Genomic DNA, 8,552 nt, shown 5'->3' with positions numbered 1-8,552 from the left:
TACTACTATAGTATTACTGTAGGGTGTGAAAAAAATTCTGAGGCATCACCAATACTCCACTCCCCACCAATACTACAAGCGAAAGCACAAGCAATGTCTACAGGTGGCGTATAGTTATTAATAAGAAAAACCTATAATGCAGAAGCTAATTTTTCTCATTAAATGGGCTCATAAAATGATCTATCAGCCTTTTCAACATTTATATTTTTGTCACTGTCTTGGTCTAGTGTCTGCATCTCAAGGTCAAGAACCTACATGTTAAATGCTTGTACTTAAATAAACATTTTTCCATTTACACGTTTTGTACAGAATCAACTAAACATTTTTCACAGCCCTAAAAAACATGAATTCAAAAGTAGTTTTATATTACAGTACATAACAAAATTATTGTGCAGTACACATTTCAAAATGTAATTGTCAATGTTAGCGTATGATTCAATGTACAGCTTTAAATACATCCTAAACTGCTGTAATTTTAAGGCCAACAATTGACATTTGAAACAAACACAGACCCAAAGAGAGATCAGACATCTTAATAGTACTTGTTTCCCTGAATATATCTGTACTGGCCAGTAACATTTAACCGTGTTATAATAAAATCTTTATTTGTGAACAATATATTACTACTTTGTGTGTATGGTAATATGTGTTTTACACAATCATCCACCACATACATACAGTAAAATACTGATACATGGTATTACAAGTGCACATTTATTTTTCTTATTATTATTTGACCCTACATTTTACATCATTCTCATGGAACTTTTCATTTGGATAAGAAAATAAGAGTTACGCTTTTGATAACTGATCAAAATAGACATTTCAACATGCCTGAATTATCATTTGATAATTAATTTGGTGTTATTGTTATTTTTCAGTCATAGAGACGTTTATTAGTCAGCTGATATGCCTCGTAGGCCCTCTTTAGTTATAAACAAAATGTTGTTGGATGCTTGTTAGTTTCATGAAACACTTTAAGGCCAACAATTTACATTTCAAACAATGCAATTGCAGCATAGACACAAACAGTCATCAGACATCTTATTGCTACTAATGTAGGCTAATTTTTAAATATATACTATATATTGAAATATATCTGGCTAGGAAGATTTAACTGTTTAAAAATAGAATCTGTACATGTGAAAACAATATATTACTGATATGTGTGTATGGTAATATGTTTTACACAATGTTCCCTGCAAGGCATAAAATACTGTTAAATGACTTTGGCACATGTACATTTATTTTTTCCTTACTTGACCCTACATGTTACATTATTCTAAGGGAATGCTGCTTTTGGATAAGGGAATTAAAGTTAGACGTTGGACAACTAATCCAAAAAAACACTTCAACATGCCTAATTTAATGAGACATTGGACCATGTGATAATTAATTTGGTGTTATTGTTATTTTTCAGTCAAAGATATGTTAATTAGTCAGTTGGGATGCTTCAATGGCCCTGTTTAGTTAAAAAAACAAATATTTGCTAGATACTTGTTAGTTTATGAAACACTTTAGACATCTCTACAGAGGTTGTGTCTTTTGGGGCCTGATTTAGTAGGAGCACATGTGGTGAAGTTCATGTACGTCATGCATACCGACTTACACCTCAGGCTCTTTCCACTCACAAGCGGTCTAACAAACTAACAAACTGCCTCCGCCATTCCGAGTGTCTCCGACGTCCCTCCACACCTGTCTTCTCAGCTCACTCTGGAAACTTCCCGTCAGGGCTGTTACATCATGATCCTCTCTAAACTGTGCCCTGGAGAATTTGATCATGATGCTGCCTTTTAAACTTAACAAACTTCAATAATGCATTAAAGAAAGAAATTAGGTTTTTATACCTCGTTTTTAAAATGTGGGAATGGAAATCAACTCTTAATTTGATGTGCTGAGTGGTTGACAGTAAACATCCCATTAGATATCAGAAAATAGATCATACAGTTTAGTGTTGACAATAACATGCAAATGTAATGTGTTATTAAACATGTTTTAGTCATATAATTTGAACAAAGCGATCAAAGAAAGTGACATAGTGTGTTGTAGAAAGTGTTCATAGGGATTTTGAACCATTCTTTGTCTGGCCCCTCACCTGAGACCACTTTGCCATGGGAGACCCTACCAGGAGCACACAGCTCCCAACAACACAGCCCTCAGGTTCATAGGGACACACGGACCTCTCCACCACGATAAGGTGATGGTTCCCCGGAGAGGGATCAAAGAAGGTGACTATTAGTAATATGATATATTTTCTGGATACACACACTTCTACTTCCATTATGAAATTAAAGATACACTTTTTTGAAATAAAGAACCCAACACTGGCCTTTTTCTCTTCTCCCCTTGTTCCTTTTTTTCCGTGTCAAATATGACAGCTTGGTCAGTGGCCCAACCGAACCAAAAGTTGAAACCAATGTTTTCTGATGGGGTTGAGGCCAGGACTATGTGCAGGAGACTCAGATTCATCAATGCCAACATCCCATGTTCATAGACCTGTCCTGCCAGATCTTCCAGATCTCCAGGCAGGCCGGGTTGCAGGCTGGAGGCTAGCAGCCCTGGGTGCAGAATGGAGATCACCTAACTAAGGAGGCTGCAGTGAAGGGTTCGGAAGAAAAAAATAGCAAAACACTGCCACCTGATAAATACCACAAATTTAGAGTTAATATTTGCAGTAGCAGCTAGTTACTTCAAGAAGCCTTGGTCAACATTTAGAAAAGGTCCTTGGTAATTCTTCACTCATGCCAAGAAAATGGCAGGCAGGGTTGGTGACTGACTGCTTAGTCCATGTTTGACCAGATTGTGGTCAAACATTTTTTGAGTTGCTTCTTAGCAAAAAAAAACCTTTGTTCTTCAACCAACTAATCAACGTATTCTGGTAAGCGGAGAAGCTTCCATTCAGAATCATTCAGAATACTTATGAGCGAGTCCCTCAAATGTCGGCAGCCATGTTGTGCCTCCATCTTTAAAATACATTAGCTGAAGAGGAAGATACTCTTACACTCAGTGGCACTGTGACAAATGCCAGGGAGGGGGAGAAGATTATTTGTGACTGCCGGCAGATTTGAAAGCCTGTTGAAGATGGAGGATCACGCCTATTTTCGAGAACATGTAAAAGAGCCGCCAAGAAAGTTAAAAAGATAATTAAAACAATAACGCAAAAGACAAAGCAACAAGAAAGTAAATAAGTGGCTTTCCAAGATTCTAAGAGCTCTTAAAGAGCAAGGATTTTAAAAGGGACTCCAAAGTTGCCTGCTTTCTTCACAAAAAAGTTAATTCGGCCTAGTTGTGTGAATTAAAAGTTTTATTGTTATGGTTGGGGTCCGGCTGGCCGTGAGTATTTGTTTTGTTTACTATTTTTCTATCTGAGTTTTCTGTTGGTCAGGGGCCTGTTGCACAAAACTAGGATAAGGGATTAAGCCGGGATATTCAAGTTATCCTGGATGAATTTAGCTTTGACTCGGTTGCACGAAACCGGATTGAATTAAGCCCAGCCAAGTAACCATGGAGAATTATTCTTTGCGGCTAGCCTGGTCCAGAGCAGGCTAACAGCCAGGCTAAGATTAATCCTGGAGTCTCATGTGTCAAGTCAGCTGCCGTCTGATCCGAAATAAACAGTTTAACAGTTTAACAGTTTTTCCGTTGTCTTCTGCTTGTGTTCGGCTTTATTTTTATAAACATGCATTAGCCTACTTGTCACTATTGTTGTCGCGAGTTTGATTTAAACCCTACTACAGTTGTTTAGATGGTTAGATATGGTTGCACTGGCACCCAGATGCGGAGTGGGACTTTTCCCGGTGGGACGAAAGTGTGTCGAGGCCGCCTGGCATGCGGCCGGTGCCCGGTGGCTGCTGCCTGTCGGCGGACCTGCGAGTCGCATCGGTGTCCACTCTCTCTGTAAAAGTAGAGATGAGCAGCGCAGCGTCCGTGGTCTCAGCTTCAGGTTTTATACGAACGCGCTCCCAAAGATTAAGTGTGACAATATAATGTAGCATTATTACCATGATAATATGGCAACTGGTCAGAGACCACTACATTCATGTTTTATTTTCTTGTTGCTATCCTCTAATAAAGGAAGTTTGTGTTCTAATACTCCTTAATATGTAGGCCTAATGTTTTTTATTAGCCTACAGTACATTGGTTTCATAACCTTCTCAATATAGTCTCTTTAAATTCTTTATTTCTTTAAATTTCTTTGCTGCACTGTAACTTTTATTCTTGTTTTATGTGTCCTAATGTTTCTATTTTGTTTTAACTGTCTATTCATGGTTTTATTAGTTTTTAATGCTTGATTTTTAACTGTTTTGTACTTGTGTTTTATCTTTTAACTAGATTTCGTGTAAAGCACTTGAATTGCCTGTTGCTGAAATGTGCTATACAAATAAAGCTGCCTTGCCTTGCCTTGCCTCACATCCCTGGACTAATAACGTGGCCTATATCAGTATAGGCCTACGTATGTAGTTAGTTTTACATCATCACACCGGGAACACCACAATGGTCCTTAATCTTTTTATTTTGGTGCGGTCACTTGTCAGAAGAATAAAAAAAACATGAATTTGTTTTACATATGCTCACAGCGTGTATTGAATCATTTACTTCTTTTCTAGTTGTTGTCCCTTTCTGATTGTTCTGTTAACATTAATTGTACAAAGATTAGATCGTTTATAGAGATGTGTGCATATGTTGTAACATATGTTCTCGCATTGTGAATACAGGTTGAAATTAAGCCAGAGTCCGTAGGGTCCATTTCCCGAGGAACATTATTCCCTCTGCTCACTTTTAAGGCAAACTAAATAATAATATTTACTTTATTTATAGAGTGCTTTACATGGTAGGCTAGTCAAGACACTTATAGTAAAACCAGCTATATACTCATAAAAACAGAACATGAAACGAGCATATTTAAAGCAATTGAAACACAGTGTACCTACAACTTGTAAAATGTGGGTGACTATAGGCTAAGTAGATATTATTACACCCTCAAACATTCAGTCGGGTCCGCTATGTTGAGCTTTTTTCTCTCCGTTTGAAAGAGCCATATTTCCTTTTTGCAAATCTTCACCTTCTAAAATAATTGCCTAGTCATTTTTTGACAAAAAGTATTTTCTTGCCTAAATCATCTCCTCATCGTGCTGGCCACTCTGGTAAAATTTCCTACATTCAGTTGAACAGTCATGTGATTCTACGCCTTGTATAACTGCCTAATCAAAATATGTTCAGTTTGGTTCAGTTTTTTGTTGTTTCCTGAAAAACGTGAAAAAATGACTTAGGCGATTATTTTAGAGGTGACGATATGCTTCCCCTCTTTGTTACTTTCCATTAGAAGCTGCTGCTCATGGGTGAAACATATGGCGCATGTCTTCTCAATTCTGCATCAGTAAATCTGTGATTGATAACGCGGTCTATTTGAGAAACCGTAACGTGCACTTATCCCAGCTATCTACACTTGGCTGACATAGCTTCACCTGTTACCTGGCTTGGCAAACTGCAACCGATTTAAACCGCGATGAGCAGATCCATAAGTCAAGCTGCACTTTTTCATTATCCTAATATCTTTATTCTATGTGGGAAAATAATACAATGACTGAGGTGGTGATGAACAGGCACCAGGAACGGCCACGTTAAAAGCTGGCTTAAAAGTATATACTGAATTTACCAAGACTAAATAAGAGTGTGTGTATGTGTGACATATTATACATTATGCTTTGCAGCTGGGTTCCAGCTAGGAGGGAGAGAACAGACAGGGCTATCTTAGTAAGATAAGCTACGTGAGCACGGGAGGAGGAGATGTGTGAGGACCAAGGACACTGAAGTTCAGGACGGTCTGCTAACCAGAGAACAGGCTACAAACTAAGGAGGAGTGAACATAGCTGTCTGGTGAGGTAAATGATAACTGAAAATAATAAGGAAAAGAGGGAAGAGGCAGAGCAGAGAGTGTAACCCAGCAACAGTATAGCTGACCAATCAGGCCCCACAAGGGGAACAAATATAACCCTGAGCACAATATTGTTTAAGTGCCTTGGGGGACCTCTGTACTAGACAAGTCCCATCCGGTCGTGCACGTGTAACTGCTCGGAAACGCATTTCATCTGTTGACCACAAGATAAACGCTGTGTTAATACATCATGGAGTCGTTGTCAGTTTATAGAAGGATTTCTCCAACAATTTGGTGACCCCCGAGCGTGATAACTAAGTGGACAGGGGAATCCAACTGGGCCTTGGCATTGTGTCCACGTCCGGTTCAGCTCAGCCACCGGACTGAATCCCCAGCCCGTGAAGAGACTGAGAGCTCGATCACTGCGACTCGTTGGTGTGATCATGAGAGCTCTCAACAAAAAAGGTAGCAGAAGCCTGTTTAAATCAAAATTCTGTTATTGGCTGAAAACTAAATTGATGTGATCACATTTCAACTGTCGTAAGTGTTGTTTTAAGCGAAATGTATTGATTGCAATGTGCTGTAATTAAGGATAAAACAGATGAAATGGTTGGCATGTGATTTGATTAAAAGAGACAACAACTAGAGAGTTGTAAGAGAATTGTGAATTACGGGTGGCTGTAGGAAGAGGAAAAGGGACAAATAGTCAGAGGCACAAATACGTCCGATGGTTGACGGGTAGGGACGCTAAGGACGATAGTTGCAGATGAGTGATTGTGAATTGCCACCCTTGTTCTGTGTGAACATCCTGAAAAAGAGTTGCAGTTAACGATTGCATTGTAATATTACGATCCACCGCGTGTATTGTGCGAAGGAGTGAGAGGTCACTTTTAAGTGTAAAGATATAGAGTGTACATAAAAAGGCTCTAGATGGAGTCTTAATGAAAAAGTTGTCGTTTTGCATGTGTGATTTTTGTTGTGGTTTGGCTTGTGGATTTTTTTCTCACTGATTATTTGTTGTAAATATGACGACACCTTATGGTAAAGTGTTGTAGGGCAGTGAAAAAGTATGGCAGTAAAGGAGAGGAGAAAGTAGCAAAAGAGATTGGGAAAGAATGGGAGAGAGGAGGATGGATTGAGGGAGAGGGGCGCCGTCCCCGGAGAAGAGTGACTGAATAGTGAAGTATGAAAAAGTAAGTTGGAGTATGCGGAAAGGCAAGGCAGAGGAGGAAAAGAAAGAAAATGGTTTAAATTGACTAAACCACAAGCAAGGAGTATGAAGCGCAGAAAGAGAACTATGGGGTGGGGTTGAAAATGACAAAGCAATAACAGAAACAATTGATTGACAAAACAAGATGACAAAGTTCCCAAAAACTGAGACAGAAGCTGAACAGAATAAAACCGTTAGCGCAGAGAAAACCCCGCTGCCAGCTGAGGCGCCCCCACCCACAAACCCTTTTATCCGATATAGAAACTAAGAATTTCCGCTCCACCGCCGCCGTATAACAGGTCCACGGCCATCAAAACCCACAGATCCACAGCCCCAGTGGTAACCTGCCCATTTACAGCCAAATGCATTACAAATGACGTCACCACAGGACCCATTGGACTCCGGCATATAGAGGGCCGTCGTACAGTCTTAGGAATGTTATCTAAAATTAAAATGGTTAACGTCAGCGCCAGGGGGACAGCAGCGGCTCCCACACAACGCAGCGACACGGCCCAGACGCGCCCAACAAAGTAAGACCTCATAATTCAGCGTCTGTTTTTGCAACAAAATCCACGCGAGCATTTTCACATGTCATAAAGGACCCAGTCCCACCTCACCATAGTACCCCACAAGACTCAGGAAGTAAGGAATGATAGCGAACAGACGACCAGCGCATGGGAAAGTGATCAAACAGACGAAGCTCCAGTCTCGGGTTGAAAGGAACCTAAAAAACGACAAAAACGATGCAGGCCCCGATCTAGATCAAAAGTCCTCAAGACGCTTTTGTAGCAGGCACATTTAACAGGTACATTACCAACGAGGACCCTGACGAAGTTATGGCTTGCGAAGATCAACTAGAATAAGGAAAAACTAACAAAGAGTTCCGAGAGTTACAAAAGCGCAAGAGCAAGTGCGTCTAACCGTAATGAGCTCGTGAGGAATGAGCAGACGCCGCCACACACCAGTAGGTCGGGCTACAATGCACCCCCCCCAGTAGGAGTAGGAGGAGGACTGTTTTGATTGTACACCCCTTCAGTTTTGGTGCTAGATTCTTGTGTGCAAAAACTCCCTCCCTGCAAGGAGGGGCCCCCTGGAGCATCTTCCTCACCAGCTTTCAATAGTCTTACAGCAGGAGTGCAGCTGTGTTGTGGAAGATCTCAGAGCATATTGGGGTTAGAGGATATGGGAGCAGATGAAGCCACGATAGTGCTTGCCCTCACCAGAGTGGGGGCTGGACCCACTGTTCCGCCATCAGTGGCCTGCATCAGCAGTAAGTACTCCCTGGCATTTGGGCTCTAGCTGCACCGCATGTGAGCCCACAGTTGGGGACATGCAGCATGGCATGATTTTAAAAGGACATAAGTGATTAAAATTTGATGCTACTATGCGATAGAGCAAAAAGAGTTTGGCAAGCGTGCTATGACGGGTAACCGTGGGACAAGTCCGCCGCCACAGTGGCGCTGTTCA

At 40.6% G+C, this 8,552-nt stretch overlaps 1 pseudogene; it reads left to right on the top strand.

The window, feature by feature from the left end:
- Positions 1–8,552, top strand: part of LOC116687025 (extracellular calcium-sensing receptor-like) — a 37,614-nt pseudogene that overhangs the window by 9,568 nt on the left and 19,494 nt on the right.

The sequence above is a fragment of the Etheostoma spectabile genome, chromosome 3, assembly GCF_008692095.1.
Source record: "Etheostoma spectabile isolate EspeVRDwgs_2016 chromosome 3, UIUC_Espe_1.0, whole genome shotgun sequence".
Taxonomy (NCBI): domain Eukaryota; kingdom Metazoa; phylum Chordata; class Actinopteri; order Perciformes; family Percidae; genus Etheostoma; species Etheostoma spectabile.
The sequence above is the reverse complement of the archived record's forward strand: the minus strand, read 5'-3'. Positions and strand labels throughout refer to the sequence as shown.